This window comes from Arvicanthis niloticus, chromosome 5 (genome assembly GCF_011762505.2).
Source record: "Arvicanthis niloticus isolate mArvNil1 chromosome 5, mArvNil1.pat.X, whole genome shotgun sequence".
NCBI classification, from domain to species: domain Eukaryota; kingdom Metazoa; phylum Chordata; class Mammalia; order Rodentia; family Muridae; genus Arvicanthis; species Arvicanthis niloticus.
This window is the reverse complement of record NC_047662.1, coordinates 98,094,625-98,111,893: the sequence shown is the minus strand read 5'-3', so window position 1 is coordinate 98,111,893 and position 17,269 is coordinate 98,094,625. Positions and strand designations below refer to the sequence as shown.

At 46.1% G+C, this 17,269-nt stretch overlaps 1 long non-coding RNA gene across 2 annotated transcripts; it reads left to right on the top strand.

Moving 5' to 3' along the window:
- Positions 1 to 4,531: 4,531 nt before the first annotated feature.
- On the top strand, positions 4,532 to 13,207 carry LOC143442458 (uncharacterized). Of its 2 annotated transcripts, none has more exons than XR_013110695.1 (4): positions 4,532 to 4,828; positions 6,332 to 6,503; positions 8,775 to 9,041; positions 10,364 to 13,207. It is a non-coding gene; the product is annotated as an uncharacterized LOC143442458 (long non-coding RNA). The 2 variants fall into 2 exon arrangements; XR_013110694.1 differs by lacking the exon at positions 10,364 to 13,207 and adding an exon at positions 9,385 to 9,635.
- Positions 13,208 to 17,269: the final 4,062 nt, after the last annotated feature.

Here is a 17,269-nt window from a genome sequence, read left to right as displayed (position 1 = left end):
AATGACTGAACTTTGAAAATGTTACTCTAAGAGAAAAAACGCCATTCACAAATGGATGTGTTTATGTGAAACTCACAGAATAAGCAAGCCCACCACAAAAGAAAGCAGATTAGAGGTTCCCAGAATATGAAGCTAAGAAGTAACTTGGAGGAGACGCTACCATGTAGGTATGGGGCCTCCTTCTGAGGTGATGAAAATTCTAGAACTAGACACTGTTGATGACTGTGCAACTTTGAGGATGTATTTTCTAGCCAGGTGGAGGAATCTGAGCACCAGAGTTGTATAAAGAGCCCCACCTCCACCCCACCCTACCCCACCCCAACCCCAGTGGCACCAAATCTTAAGTGTCAGCACCTGTGTTGACCACCAGAGTCTCTACACATTTCTGGCTTGGTAGCTGAGGGAATGAGGTAACAGTATTTCCCCTAAAATAACCTCTGAGAGTGACCCGTGCTCACAATCCTCTCCATGACAATGCACCAAATCTGACAGGTTGCAGGGTGCAGCTTGGATGCTTCACGCACCCCAGTGTTTTGAAACTCTTGGCAACTTGCTGGTCTCCCTTTCCAGGTAACTCCCTCTCCTGTGGCGCAGGGACTTTTTGTAATAGGGTTTCAGGTAACCTGGTCTGAACTGTGAGCTGGCACCTGGGCTCAAAGCAGACTCCCTCCTCAGAAAGGAAGAGTGCGCACCCTCATCCGTACACTCCACTGGGTGACAAAGGCTACGGGTTTGCCCAGAGCAAAACACATGAGTCACTTGGTGGGGGTACAAAAGGAAAAAGAGCAAGGACAACAAACCAGGGGCCATGTCCTTGCCTCGTCCCATCCTGTCTCAGGGAAACCATGACTGTATCCACCTTCCCACATTAAACCTTCTCAGACTGACAGATCCTGGCTAAACAAGGAAGCTGCACAAAGGACGGGGAGCATTTGGTGGAACTGAAAGAGTAGGCTCTGAAGAAAGACTCCAGGAAGATAGGGGTGAGAAGCCCTGAAGAGGCCCTGCCAGGACCGCCTCTCCATATGCATGACTGGGCTGGTTTTCCTCTGATTCCCTGAGGTTTTACACCTTAAATGTGGTCACCTTGTCCCTGTGCAAACATCAATCTCTTCTGTCCTCAATAGATTTGCCTCCTCTGGATACTCCCTCTAAACAGAATCACAGGATGCAAAGTCTTTTGTGCCCAGCATCTTTCACTTAGTATAAAGTTTCAATCCACGTTAGCATAAAGAGTCAGCAACACTGCAGTGTCTATCAACACTTCTTTTTTTTTTTTAATTGACAACATTGCATTAGGTGGACATACATTTTATTTATCCACTCATCCACTGGTGGAAACCCCTGCTGTGAGCATCCAGGTACTAGGGTATGCTGTCTCTGTTGGATACAGACATAGGCATGGATTGCTGAAGCATGTGGAGACTCCGTGCATGACATTCTAAAGAACTGCTGTGCTTACCAAAGCGACTGCTGAGAATACTTATGGAGTCTGCAGCAGTTCTAGAGAATTCCCTGGGGAGTGAGAAAGCCACTTGTGTGGCCCGAGTGCAAAGGAGAGAGCTAAGTAACCCTTATCCACCAAGAAAGTCTGGAAGAGCCAATCAAAAGATTACTGGTTAGGGTGCGACATCTCTGTGGGAATTCCATGGGGGCAAAGGCCCAGGTGTGGGCTGGGAGGCCATTTTGTTCTCATTTATCTGAATATTCATCTCACTTCAATAGCTACCAGACCCATAGATACAGGACAGGAGGGACAGATAGGGACACTTTCAAATTCTGTATTAGAAAGACATCTTTGTACTCCACATGCCAGAGAAGTCTCAACATGTACTTATTAATACTTTAGTGTGCACACACTGTCAGTGCTTCACTTGTCTGGAGCTCACAGGTCTTCCAGCCCAGATGCCCCCTGGAGAAGTTCAAAGTTCACAGTGGCAGATGCTAACTAATCTCAATGTTTCAAGAAGTGTCCAAGCCCAGACAGTCACAGAATGAAATTTTATAGAAAGCACACAAGGGATACAAAGGATGATAATGAGAGTCACAGACATTGCCTCTGGAGTGTGACTCCAAGAAGGGCAAGACTGAGCTTTGGAATGACTGACAGCCTTTGTTCCCACCCCTTCCCTCATTCCCTACAAAGCTTCCTTGGTGAAGATGAGATGGAAGACAGGTGTTTGTTTGCTTGCTTTTTACATTGGTAATCTGGGGCCAAGGAGATGGCTCAGCAGGTAAAGGTGCTTGAATTCAATCCTTGCAACCCATGTGGTAGAGGAAAGTCACATGTACCACGGCATATGCATGCACAAAGAAATAAGTAAATGCAATAAAATTTAAGATGTAAATCTGCTACCTTCAGGAATGATCTGTTCTCTGAATAAAGCCTAACATCCAGATACAGTTGCTAGCTCTGCTTGGTCTTTGTGGCTACAGTCAGAGCTCCCAGATTCCCAGCCGTGACTACATTCAGAGTTGCCTCCAGCTGCCATGATTCTCAGATGTTAAGAGACAGAAATGCCTATAGGGTGGGGGTCTGATCCGAATGAACAAGAAGACATCAAAGCTCCATTAGATTCCTAGGCAGAGAGGTAGGCTCAGGCTGGCCAGAGCCTGTATTAGACTTTTTGTGACAAAACACCTGGTACAGACAATGTAAAGGGTTTGGAATTACTTCTTTGACTGCCAGTGTGGAAAGTTGCAGCCTGTCATGGTGGGGATGGCATGCTGGGGTGGAGCAGCTCATCCCTGGTGACATGCTTCCTTCAGCTGGGCCCTGCCTTGCCAACTTCCCTCCCTCTGGAGATGAAGTGTTGAATGCATCCACCTATCTTGGACATTTCAGATCCAGACCACAGCAGACAGCTTACAGAGGCTGCACATTTGTGTTTCAGTCATTTAGAAATTCTCCTCTTCCTCAAACAAACTTGTATTCTGTTTTTCCCTTTTTCTGTATCCTAGGCTGGCCTCAAATTTAATAGATAGCCAAGGATAGCCTCAAACTTCAGATGCCTATGTCAACCTCCCAAGTGCCAGGATTACAGTCATGTGCCACCATGTCTGTTTTATGTGGTGCTAAGACTCAAAGGCAGGGCTTTGGGCATTTGAGGCAAGCACACTACAAACAGTCACATCCCCAGCCCCTCCCTTCACATTTTATTTTTAAAAAAAATTTGAACTTAGCATGATGACTAACACTGTATGTGATCCCAGCACTTGGGAGGCTGAAGTAGGAGGGTTACCATGAGTTCCAGCAGAGCCTGGGTGACACGGCAAGACCCTGTACATTGTGGAATGACTAAATCAATTAACATGCATATGATCCACACACTTACTCTAAATACCCAATGGGATTGCTATATAACACTGCAGTTCTTATAGCATGATGATGATGATGATGATGATGATGATGATGATGATGATGATGATGATTATTGTGTGTGTGTGCGCTCACAGGTGAGGGAGTCAGAGGACAATTTTGGGGAATTGGTTTTCCACCATAGGTTCTAGGGATCAAACTCAGGTTGCCAGCTTACACACCATGCATATTTTACCAGCTAGGCCATCTCTCCAGCCCTCCAGTTTTAGTTTTTGATGAAATGTCCTATATTTTTTTTTAAATCACATGGCTCCCGTCTCTTGGGTTCTCTCCTCGATAAATACCTGATTTTTAAAAGTGAACTTGGCTTTGTTGATACTCTGTGCCTGCAGCTTTGAGTGTGCTGGCTGGCGCATCTCCCCTGAGCTCCTTCCCTACCCCACTCCCTTTCAGAACATTTTCCTTTGAGACGAGATCTCGCTAAGTTGCTTAGCCTGGCTTTGAACTTGCTGTCCCGCTGCCCCACCCTCCCGAGTAGCTAGGATTACAGGTGTGTGCCACCATGCTTGCCTATTGTTTTTGTTTCATAAAAAGAAAAATAGCATATGGTGAAGGTGAAATGGGTACCTGCCAGTCACCCTCAGTCTAAGAGGACAATAAAGAAGGTGGCAGGCAGCAGTGACAGGCTGGAGCAGGCCCAAAGAGGCCAGGGCATGCACTTTGTTAGCGAGGAGCTAAAACCCAGGTTCTATGTGAAACCTTCAGCCTCTAATGGTTGACACCAAAGAGGAAACATGTAACATCTTGAAATCCTTTCCCAGCATCTCCACCATGGTCCTCTTAGCCCTGCTCACCACCCCTGACCTTCACTGCTCAGCAGTTAAGCCATGAGCCTGGGCTTGGCTGACCTTGTGGCCTGAACTTATCAATTGTTGCAGCAGCAGACTCCCAGCTCTGCATAATGATAGCTGAGCCATTTATAAACCCTTAAAGGGAAAGTGCTACTTACTAGGAGGCAGGGGGCATGGAATCCCATCAAACGCTGGGTTTTAACCAAACTCAGTGAGTTAGACAGGTTATGTCTTCTTCATGAGCCTCAGTTTCTTCCCCTAAATGGGGATGGAATTACCCATTTTACCCACAGTTTTGTTCAAGGTCCAGGCAGTAGGTGCAATGGTTGTTGTCAGCTATAGCCAGCAGGGGGCACCAAACTAAACCAAACGAGACCCCACCTAGTGATTGCACTCCGAGTTGGCTGGGAAGTTATAAATTAAATTACACTTGGCACTGCACTTGGGAGGCAACAACACAAGCAGATTGGGAGTGGTACAAATAGCAGCGTCAACGAGCAAAGCTTTGTACTTGGGTTCCTGTCGTGGATGGAATTTGGAGGCTGTTTGACCTTGACAATGAAAATCTGTGTCCGAAGTCTTCCTTTCTTGGAGACCAAGATGGTGAGGTCAGGGTACCTCTAAGGGAACCTTCCAGCTGTCTGTCACCAACTATCAGGTAGAAATCAATGCGAGATAGCATCCAGGTCCCGGATGAGCGAGCCTTAGCCGACTTCTGTACGCCCTTGCCCGGGCTGCGTGGTGATTTGGTCCGGGTCCAGGAAAGGGCACACGGGCTCATCCCGATCTCACAAAGGAGCGCTCTCAGAGACCTGGGTGGCGGCGTGTTTTCCTGCAGGAGCACGACGCTTTTCCAAACCTTTTGTGCCGGTTGCCTTTGCAGCCACAGAGACCACCCAGCCTGACAAAGAAAGGAATTCTTGTGTGCAGTTGACAGCCCTCAGGTTGACGGCTCTGCTTTTGCCCTGGAGGCTGTCACTCTCAGAACAATGGCAGCGAGCAGGGTGGCTCTCACCTGAGACGGGCGCAGCCGCCAGCAGAAGGGGAAACGCAGGTCCTTGAGCTGCCAGGGAACCCGCCTGGCTCCAGAGGTTGCTCAGGGTGGGGTGCTTTCAATCTGCTGATCAGAAAGCAGATAGTTTGAGACTTTAATCCCTATTCACAACATACACAGACACACATACACACATTATATATGAAATGTGATGAATTACTGGTACGAAAACATAAATCTCTAAAACATTGATTTGGGTGAAAGAAGTCTTAACTATATATATGCTTTCAATTGATGAATACGTAGGGCATAATTCCCGTTTCTTGGAATTTCTAAAGCTGGTGAAATTAGAGTACCAAAGCTCAGGTGACCTGCTGTTGCCTGAGACGCAGGGAAGGCTGGCTGCAAAGGGATGTGGGGACTTCCCGGGAGATGGAACCCTTCCATGTCCTGATTGAGTGACCACCGGCGTCTACATGCCCTTTTAAGACAACTGTTAGCTTTAAATTCCCACATTTTACCCTGTGGCAAATTTCACCTTGATATCACCGATTTTTAAAACCGAATTACAAACAAAATATGATTTTTCTTATTCACAAAAGAATTATGTGTCTGCTGGCTGTTTTTAAAAAATATCCTGAGTCCCAAGCCCTGGAAAGAAAAATCACAATAGAAGTCAGCAAAAATGCAGATGGTTTACAAAAGGGAAATGAAACTCAACCATACTGCCATTGCTCAGAGATTTATATGGCTACATTTAATATTAACACCACCACTCCTTTATTTTTCACAAAATAAATTGTTTTGTAATCTAATTTATTTATGTATGCATCAAGTTGAGAGCATAAATACACAGTTAAGACCTCATGAGATACAAAAAAAAAGTAAAAATTCTCCACGTCTCACTTACCCCCAAATCAGTTACTTTTATCACTGACTTATACATTATCCTAAAGATACTATAGATGAAGACATTATACATATGGATGTTATACATAAATATGCTATGCATAAAGATGGTGTGCATACGCATATGAGGCTCCCTTAGAGCAAAAACTGCAGCCATTCCGACCATGCAATCTGGACCCTTGTCAGCCTGCTTTCTACAGCATGACAGCTTGTCTTCCCATGTCGTTACAATGTTTTTCCGATGTCATTTTTCACCAGCATTTGACTGAAGCAGAGCATTAATGGAAATACGCCAGGTCTACAGATAAAGCACCCACCACAGTTACACACCGACTACTTCCTAGCCAGGGCAGATGGAGAAGAGAGCATTTCCAGTGTCCCAGAACCTGCTTTGGACCGACTCCCGCTTACAATACTTCCTCATCCAAAGGTCTAACTTCTCATTTCTGTTCCTCCCTGTTATGGGAACATTATACAGTGGGTTGTACAACATTTGTGGGTTTTATTTATTTATTTATTTATTTATTTATTTATTTATTTATTTTTTGGTTTTTTCGAGACAGGGTTTCTCTGTGTAGCCCTGGCTGGCTGTCCTGGAACTAACTCTGTAGACCAGGCTGGCCTCGAACTCAGAAATCCGCCTGCCTCTGCCTCCCAAGTGCTGGGATTAAAGGCGTGCGCCACCACCGCCCGGCAACATTTGTGGGTTTTAACATTTGTTTTTTTTTTTTTGCTTTTTTTTTTTTTTTTTTGTATTGTCCATGTGTGCACGCGTACATGTATGTGTGGAGTTTAGCTGAGTGTGTGCTTGCCATGGCATGCATGTGGAAGCCAAAAGAATTTTTGTGGAGTCCATTCTCTCTGTCCACCTTTCAGTGGGCTCTGGATTAAACTCAGCTCACGGGCCTTCTGAGCGAAGACCACGTGGCTGGCCCCCGCTTTTATGTTTATATTCTTTCGTTCATCAGTAGGTGAATGAAATCCATTCACGGTACGTATAATAACACATTTACTCTCATTGCCATATAGAATGTACCTCTGTATAAGTACATCACAATTTCTTTCTTCCTTCTGTTAATGGACATGTGGGCTATTTCCAGACTTGGGCTATTTTAGCTGGCATAAACATTCCTCCGATGTCATTGGTGAATGCATCTGTATACCCTGTAAGCCACACACTTAGGAATACAATTGCTAAGTCATAGTCAGTACATATGTTTAGCTTTGGCAGTAAAAGCCAATTATCTCAAAAAAAAAAAAAAAAACTGGCTTCCCTAAATTCCCTCTCATCTCCAATGTATGAATTCTAATTGTTTGCATTCTAAACCACCACATCAATTTTAATAGTACGGCACTGCATAGCTAGGAAGTCACATTCCGATAGGCAGGGGTTCTTTGCCATCAACCTCTCATTAGGGTCCATCTCAGAATATGACGTAGTAAATTCAAGCTTTATCATTAATATGTTAAATAACACCAGCTAGAAAGGGTCTAATAAGGCTCGAAATGAGCATAGACATAAAAGGATGGGGCTGAGGGCATGGCTCAGTGGGAGAGTGCTCGCCTATGGTGCACCAGGCTGGGGTCAAGCCCAAACTTTGTCCCAGAATACATGTGTTAGCCTTTTGTACTGTTTCTTCTATGAAGGCACATTCTTGACTTTTCCAATTGTCACAATTATTTGTTACTTATTAATCATGATAAGAGGGGTTGAACCCAGGGTCTCATATACACTGAGCAAGTGCTCTACCACAAATCTACATCCCCAGTCCTATTTAGATGCTTTATTTTTTTATGTTTTCTTTTGAGATGGTGGGTTCTCACTAAGTTGTCCAAGCTAGCCTTAAACTCTCTTTGTAGCCCAGGCTGGCCTTGAACATGCAAGCATCATGCCTCAGTCTTCCCAGTATCTGGGATTACAAGCTTAGGCATCATGCCTGGCTTACTTTTCACAAGAACTCCCCATATGAACATTAGCTAGCTGAAAGATTTTTTAAATCATATTTGTCATTTTGTGGTTAGGAGGAACGGATGCTATGTTTGGTGGAATGGCAGAGACTGGCTGCACCAGACATAAAGGCATAGGAGAGACCATTGTGTCCCACAATTTGATGAAGTTAGCCAAGACTTGGGGCTCACTAGCCCAATTTTGGAAGTAAAAAAAATAAGAAGTCCCAAAAGAGAAAAAGCTGAACAAACTCCCAGGATGGGAAACTCACAGAGCAGGAATATGTGAGAACCGTTAAGGCAACAGCTCCCACCCCCTACCCCAGCAAAGGTCTCCAAATCCCCTGTTCCCCAGAGAGAGGGAGTCAAAGGTCCAAGGTGTGTACACAGACAGCCCATAAATGGAATGTGGGTTTTGTAGCTTGGGATTTTCCTCCCCTTTCTCAGCACGTTTCGCATGCCAGAAAAGGGTGTGCATATAGGGGTTGGGGCTCAAGAGGGGAGTTTCAGGGTTACGTGTCATGTCATTCCTAAGCCACTTAAAAAGGGGCAGCCATGTCTGGAACCTTCCATGAAGCTGAAAAGTCGCTTCTGGTCTTTTGGTGCCTCCATTCCTGCAAGGGAACAGCTGGGGATGAAGCAGCCCAAGGGCGGGAACTAGGCTTGGGTTCTGTGAGACGTGACTGGTTGAAATGGTTTGTTCAGTTCTGTGCATGTGCTTCACAGTCATAAAACACCCCCTTTGTTACAACAGGTAGACAAACACTGCTTCACAGCCTCAAAACGGAAAACCAACAGCCGGCAAAGATCTCCGCGTGCCTATGACTATGCACCTCCACGAGTCTCTGTATGGGAGGAAGACTTTTCTGTTAACTGCTTCAAGCTGAGGCTACATAGTGCACACTGCTCTCAGAGACTGGTCATGACAAGTTTATTCGACACTCCAAGAAGTCACAAGGATGGACCTGTTGAGTGTTTCCTAGAGTTTACCAAGTACATCTGACCACTGAACCTTTCTCAGGTAACATTCAAGACTTCTTAGAGACAGACCTTCCCATGGAACTTAGTTTGAGGTAGAAGATAAATGCTTATTTCTAAGCTAGGTGTGGTGTCTTACATCCTAATACTCAAAAGCTAAGTCATGAGAACTCCGCTGGTTTCAATCCAGCGGAGACTACACAGTGAGTTCCAGAGGGCCTGGACTACAGAGGGAGAGCCTGTCGCCAGGGGAGGAGGAAGAAAATACATTTGTATCAAATACACTTTACTAGTGACAACTGTAGTATTTTAAATCATTAGCATAGTCTTCAAGGTTTATTTTCATTTTATGTCTTATTTTATGTTTTATTTTTGTCTCCATTTAGGTCTGGGCAACATGTGCATGCAGTACCTTCAGAGGCCAGAAGAGGGCATCAGAACTCCTGGAACTCGAGTTACAGAGAGTTGTAACCAACTATGCGGGTGCTGGGAACCAAACCTGGGTCAGAGCAACCAGTGCACTTAACTGCTGATCTGTCCCTCCAGGCCCTGTGTTGTGTTTTTAAATGTATAAAATAGGTTGTGAGACATCTTTATTGTACAAAAAAATTGTTAATGTACATTCTCTATAATGCATTCTTGAGTGACTCAGGCTCTTAATATGTTTTAATATTCTTAAATTCTTATATCAACATTCTTATATATGTTATTATTATCAATTTATAGCCTATTTTCAAACTTCTCAGCAGCATCATTAACTTTTATGACTTTGTTAGGTGCAATTTTCACAAACACACATAAATAGTTGTTCTGTTTAGACCATTAAAAGGTCTCAGATTGGAGTCTTGATCAGTATGAGCTCTTTCAAGTTTTAGCAAAATACAGAAAAGCAGAAAGATCTATTATCTGTTCTCCAAAACAAACCCTGCAATTATTTTCATCAGTCTTGCTATGTATACAGTTTTTACATAGTTAAACTCTGACTTTGTAATTTTATGTATTTACTGATTCAACATTTTAGCACTGTTTTATAATGATTTTTATATGTGATGATTGTATGAGCAATTTTTGAAAAATATTTACTTCTTTCTTACACACATAGACACACAGACACACACGCAGACACAGACAGACAGACAGACAGACAGACAGACAGACAGACACACACACACACCATGTGCATGCAGTTGCCCAAGGAGGCCAGAAGAGGGCATCAGATGCCCTGGAACTGGAGTTACAGGAGGTTTGTAAGATGCTCCCAGGATCCACATCTGGATCCTGTGGAAGAGAAGCATATTGTAAGTTCATTTTTTTTCAAAACCTACTATTAATGATGGTTCTTAAATGCTTTAACCTTCCTTCTAGCCCACCACCCACCAGAGGTATTGCGAAAGAAAGGGTACAGGGGAAGAGAACTTGTTCAGAAATGGTTCTTTGGAGCAACTCCCATCTGTGTTGTCTGGAAATCGGCAGTTCGGTTCACAGGTCAGCAGTGGCAGCTCGATCCACTCGCAAATACTTCAGCGGTCCAGTTTGGTAGAGTCAGGATAGCAAACACAAATCAGCAGTGGTGGTACTGCCTAGCAGGAATAGCCAGGTCTCAGTCTCAACACAAGTCAGCAGGAGGGACCAGGGCCAACAGGAACACTAGGAAAAGTTCTCAGCTGTGCCTCAGCACGAGAGTCTGTCTCAGCCGACATCACTCTGCAAACTGGCTGGAATCCGAAGATGTAGCTGGAAACTGCAAAATGTCACCAGAAGTTTTTTGGTGCATTTCTCTCTATGGAGTCCTGACAAATGGAGCTCCACTATGCAGTATAAGGCGGACCAATACACGTGTGTTGTTAGCAAAGAATCCTTCATCATGTGTCCTTTCACCTGCTTGCTTTAGAGCATCCTTTCACTTGTGTCTGCTTCAGCTAAATGTTTCTTCCCGTGTTTGCCTCAGCAAAACACCATCCAACCAACTTTTCAAAGGACCCTTAAGTTTCCCTTTACAAGACAAGAGGGATTTGCTATGGGAGGCAACTTGCATTTTCTTGTCTGTCTTTCCCTTGAGAAAGTAGAAGTCTCAAAAACAGCTCCACAGTGATGATTCTGAAGGGTGGCTCGGGATTACATCTGAGAAGGAACATGTGCTGTTCATCAGAGAGCCATCTCTGTAGCTCCTAAGCAAAGAAAATAACAGGATGAGAGACTACCTTCTAAGAGGTATCAGTAACAGCAAGTCTTTGAGATCCAGGAGGAGTGGCTATGTCCTCACGGAATGCGTGGGCATACAAGCTGTCTTCTATGATGATTCTGAGTGTCCAAGAGGCAGGGGTCCATCTTGACCCAGCACAGACCTGTCTCCACATTAAATCCCCTTGGGTCCCATGAAGTTCTTCCTAGCTGGGTACTAAGATGTCTCACTGGGAATCACTGTAAGTTGAGGGGCCCAGGCTAGGAGGGACAGGGAATATCGATCTTCACGAATTAGAGAAACTGTAGCTAATGGGGCCACCATCATTAAGTCTTGAATTTCTTTCCCAGATTGGTTATAACATGAGCTTATGGCTAAACCATTGGTTGTCTGGGCTGGGGCGATGGCTCAGCAGTTAGGGGTGTGTGCTGCTCTTACAAAACAACACCTACGTCGGCAGGTGACAACTGCTTGTAACTCCAGCTCTGGGAGGATCAGATGCCCTCTTCTGGCCTGGGTACCTGCATTTGTGTGCACATACCCACAACAGACACATAATTTAAAAAATTTTTAAAAGAAAACCAAACTGGTCTTAAGTGGTCCTGATGAGAACCTGTATAAATGTAAAAGCTGAGGCCCAAGGAGCTTGTGTGGTGTGGACAAGGCCCATTTCAGCTAGCCCCTGACAGCTTGGAGCCCAAGCCCTGGTTTGGGGGTCTGGGTTTCTCCCTTTCACCTTCTGTGCCGGCTTTCTCCTCGTTCTGGGCAGGCACACAGCGTTAAAGCGTGGCTCTCCTGGGCTCCTGGAGTTAGATACTTGAATGCAACAGAATGGATGGACTTATTACAAAATCCTCCTAATTCCTCAGTCAACTGCTCCAAGCCCATCTAGGTCGTCCGTGGCTAGGTTTTCAGCCTCAGCTGGCAGGTGCTGAGTGTTCAGAGCAAAAAGCACACAGGCCTGGGAGGTGGCTTTGGTTTTCATAATGGCCACAGGTGTTCTGGTCTGTCTTTCTCGGCTTCACCCCTTTCACACTTCGCCAGACGACAAAGACCTGGTGACGCCACAGCCGATTCACCTTTCTGAGGCTCTACAAGACAAGAGGGATTTGCTACGGGAGGCAACTTGCATTTTCTTGTCTGTCTTTCCCTTGGGAAAGTAGAAGTCTCAAAAACAGCTCCACAGTGATGATTCTGAAGGGTGGCTCGGGATTATACCTGAGAAGGAGACTTTTTTTTTTTTTAAAGCTAAAGTGAAATTTTAAAAAGCGTTCTAACCAAGACTATGTGAGATCAGAGTAGGCATTTGTTGGTAGCAGCTAGAGAACAATGAGGAAGAGGCTGTATCCTATTATCTGAAAAGCATGTGCTTTGTCACTTAACATCGTTACAGATTAATGTCCCCAAGTGAGGGGCTAATAGAGCCCGTCACATGTTTCTGCTTTCTCTTCAAAGCCCTTAGAGTTTCCTGAAAGACAGCCTCAGTTTCCTCATCTGAAAGATGGACTGATTTTGAAGGCACGATCACTGGGGATCTTTCTAGCACGGTCACTAGTGTAATCAAACTCCATGTCCCATCACGGGCCTCACCTTTGACTCTTTTGGTGCACACACAGTACACATTTTCCCTGCTTGCCAGGGCAGACTGGAGCCATCGGAAGGCTTGCCATACAAGGCACCCACCCGGTGCCTACGGTACAGATGAGTAGAGAGTGCCCAGCATTGCTTGACCTTGGAGGGTCAGAAGGATGTCAACAGGTAGAGACAAGGATGCAAGCAATATGAGGTCTCAGAAGAGCAGGAGCCATGTCAGGGCACAGGTGGCTGGAACAGGGCCTCTCGTCTTTAACACCGACGTCACTGTGGCTCACATGTCCCATGAGGATGCTTCTCAGCTCAGGCCTCTCTCCCTGTGATTCCGTCAGCTGGTCTTTGCTTCAGTGCCCAAGAGAGATGGCTACATTCTCACCCTTGAGGGCTCTTTCCTCTCTGCCTATGGCATCTTCTCTAAGTGCTGTGGGAACCAGGTTTACGCCATATCAATAAAGCAATCTTTCAAATGTCTACAGAGAGTTCCTGAGTATTATGAAGGGAGGGGTTTGCACATGTGCTGGGCTGTAAAGTCAGGACCCCGACCCTTTCCCACAGTGAGCCTTTGACAGGCTCGTGTTTTATCTGGAGTTCGAATGTTTCAGAGTCAACTATGTTATGTGAGGAGTTAGGGTCAGACTTACTCAGATACTTCGGGATTCTTCTCCTTGGTGAGCCTCAGTTGTAAAATCTGTAAAATGGGAGTCACACTATTTTTTTTTTTTTACCCGCTCAGAGTACTTCTGGGCTGATAAGGGAAGAATCAGGGACCAGCTCTGAACTCTAACCTGTGCTTTACACACAAGGAAAGCCAATTGCAGAGGTGAGCTGCAGGTCTAAGAGTCCCCAGCAACGGGTAGCTAGGCTGGAGCAGGAGCTCTGCCTTAGGAAGGGAAGGCCCACCAAGCAGGTGAGACAGACCTGACAGATCCGAACATGCTATGTAAATCCCACCATCTTAAACAGCGCTAGGCTTTAATCCACCTGACAGTTTCTTTTTAAAATTTGTATCCAGAGTGGACGAAGTCTCAAGACTCTGCTTCTTAGCCTTTTAAAAGGAGGTCTGGAGTGTTTGGCTTTCCAGCATGGCCTCTGGTCCTAATCTCCTGGCCACCAGCGTCTGTGACAGCAGTGACTTTGTCCAGCCCTGTGCCTCTTAATCAGGAATGCAGGGAATTAGCGAGTGCATAAAGCCACTTGACCTTCTTCAGGGTGATGTGGCATGGGACAGGCTGGGGTGGTCCCTTTATTGGCAAACGATTCTTACCTGGGTTGGGTAAACATTCTTTAAGCCACACATCACTCTCAGATGTTTGTCTCCCTGGCTTCATTCTTGCCAGGTTGTATAAAACTAGAAAACAACCCACGGTTACTGTGATAGGGGATGAAAAATCTCTTCCTGGGTTTTGTTTTTTCCCTTCCATCCCAAAAGCCAAAACAACAGAATACACTCTTATTGACTGAAAGTCCAAAGCCTTCCTCTAAGACAAGAAAAGCTACCTGACACCTTGAGCCCTTCCCTCATACACAGAACATCAAGAAAGAAAAAGAAAAAAGCTCCTGGGAGTTCAATGGGCGAAGAAGCACTTGCTGTGAAAGCAAAAGGGCCCTAAAACTCCAGAGTCCAAGTTAGTTCGTGCGGCAGCATGTGCTTCTGCAATGCTGACACATCCACAGGGAAACGGGAGCACAAACAGAAGATGAGGAGGGCAGGCAGGATGGAGGGCCAGCTAGCCTGGCCGATGTAACACCCAACAAGAGACCCTGCCTCAACCAACATGGAAGGCTGAGGCCAACACCCAAGCTTGTCCCCTCTCCACCTCTGAATACACAGTGTAGCACATAGGTGCCTGTACACACATTCACACAGGCACGCATGCATGCACGCATGCACACACGCAAGCACATACATCAAATATATGATTTTTTAAAATTTAAGATAGTAGGCCCCAAAGGGGATAGAAACTCCACAGGAAGGCCAACAGAGTCAACTAACCTGGACCCTTCGGTCTCTCAGAGACTGAACCACCAACCAAAGAACATACACGGACTGGACCTAGGCCTCCCCACTCATATGTAGCAGATGTGCAGCTTGGTCTTCATCCGGGTCCTGAACAACTGAGACAGGGGCTATTCCAAAAGCTGTTGCCTGTATGTGGGGTATGTTCTACTAGCTGGGCTGCCTTGTCTGGCCTCGGTGGGAGAGGAAGCACCTAGCCTTGCAGAGACTTGAAGTGCCAGGGTGGAGGGATACCCAGGGAGGGCCCCACTCTCTCAGAGGAGAAAGGGAGCAGGGATGGGGAAAAATTGTGAGAGGGGGTGACTGGGAGGGGGCAGTGAACAGGATGTTAAATGAGTAAGTAAAAAACAATTTACTAAAATTATAAAATTAAGATAAAATAAAAAAAATAATGAGACTCGGCCAAGCTAAAGGAATCAAACAGTTCTCCCCCTGCACGCATGAGGTGGTCGAGGCTGAAGTGTAACTGAGAGAGATTTCCTGGATGCTCGGGAGGCTACCCAGATGGGTCCCAGAGGCAGCCATGTTAACTGATCTTCCACTGCAGTGATTCCAACCCCCAGATGTCAGCGTACTGAAGGGATATCAACCCAGGTCAGCAGCTGGCTCCTTCCACACAGTAGCAAAGCAAGCATGAGGACATTACAGCCAACCCCTGGCTGTTCTCCACCGACTGATAACAGTGAGGTTTACAAAGTGGTCACACCTCCTAATAGTGCCACTTCCCACGGGCCAAGCATATTCAAACCGCCACAATTATTATTTTTAAATGTTTGTTTTGTTTGTTTATTTTATATGTGGGGACATGCTTGTGTGTGGGTATGTCTGTGCCATGATGCATGTGTGGAGGTCAGAGGGCACCTTGCAGGAGTGGGTTCTCTTCTTCCACCATGTGGGTCCCAGGGATGGAATTCAGGTCATCAGATTTGGTGGTAAGTGTCTTTACCCACTGAGCCATCTTAATGGCTCATAAATGGTTTTCTTAAAGAGCTTCTAAGAACGTGGCTATTTCATGTTTGGTTGGTAGTCCAGGCTGACCTTAAACGCCCTATGTAACTGAGGATGACCTTGAACTTCTGATCCTTCTGTCTCCACCTCCTGAGTGCTGGGATTGCAGGTGCTCACCACGACACCCAGCTCTCTCTCTCTCTCTCTCTCTCTCTCTCTCTCTCTCTTTCTCTCTCCCCATGAGTGGCTGGTTAGGATAGCTTTTGAGTCTGAGCAGAGATGTCCCAGGAGTGTGAGCAAGCCCACAGGGAATCCATCTTACAGCTGCAGAGGGGGTCCAGGTCCCTAAAGGCTCCCTGGGAGGAGGAATCTTGTAAATGTAGCACATTAGCAAGTGCTCCCAGGAACCTGGAGGTGGGTGAGTAGGATGGGGTTACTTAGCAAACACTCAGCCCCTCAGGAGCAACTGTGGGGAAGTCCCACCAGGGATCTCTGTAGACGTCACATTCTTGGGTGGCCCATGTCAAGAACAAGGGATCTGGAGACTACACTGTCAGTCGTTGGAGGGGCTGAAGAAACTCCCAGGACTTCAGCGTCAGCCCCTCTGTTCCCCAGCAGTCTTGAGCTCTGTCCTCTGACAAGGTAGGTGTGGCTGCAGACAAGCCCCCAAACACTGAGGAATGTGAAGGTAAGCAGTGACGTCAACCTGAAGAAGTAAAGTGAGACCCAGTGTCTACACAGAACAGGTGCTCTGCCAAGCACCACAGCTCAGCACATGGAGACTGTGCCAACAGAGAGGTTCAGTGACCCACCCAGGGTCACATTAGCGGCACGTCTTTCTGACTCAAATCCACTCCCTTCACCGAGCGGCACTACTATACCACGTGGGACTAGGTGCCTCGTCATTGAGGGCCACCCATGGGGAGTCCTTCAAGCCCCACAGCATTTCACCAACCCCACCTGTCCTCAGAAACCTCAGAGGCCTCTGGGTGTCACCAGAATGGCAATAATGGTCCCTTCCTCTCAAATTTGCCTATAACAAGACATCAAGATAGATTGACTGGTGACCTTATGAACTCCAGTGAGAAATGCCTATGTCTCGGGTGCAGGGTGGCCCAGCTATCGGCTACAAAGGCAGTCTGAGTGATCTGAGGAGAGTCCCTTAGATAAACAGGTACCATCCTAAACAAAACGCCCTGGGAGCTCATCTGCTCAATGCTCCTTTATTGTCCGTAAGGGAAATTTCCCCACATCCTGCATTTTGAACATGAGCAAACATGCAAGCACAGGAGCTCGAGTCACGCAGACCTCACATGCAGCTCAGCAGCCTCGTCCCTCGCCAAGTCAACGGCTGCCCGGTCTGTAAGATCTACACATCCTCACTGGTAAAACTGTAACACCCTGCCTGTCCCAAGGCTGTGAAAGTTAGAGATGCATCTAACATACATGGGTCACAGTAAATAAGCATATTGTCATTTACATGACTTTAGTAAAACCAAAGCCTTTGGAGCCACCTTTGTTTCTTAGGATG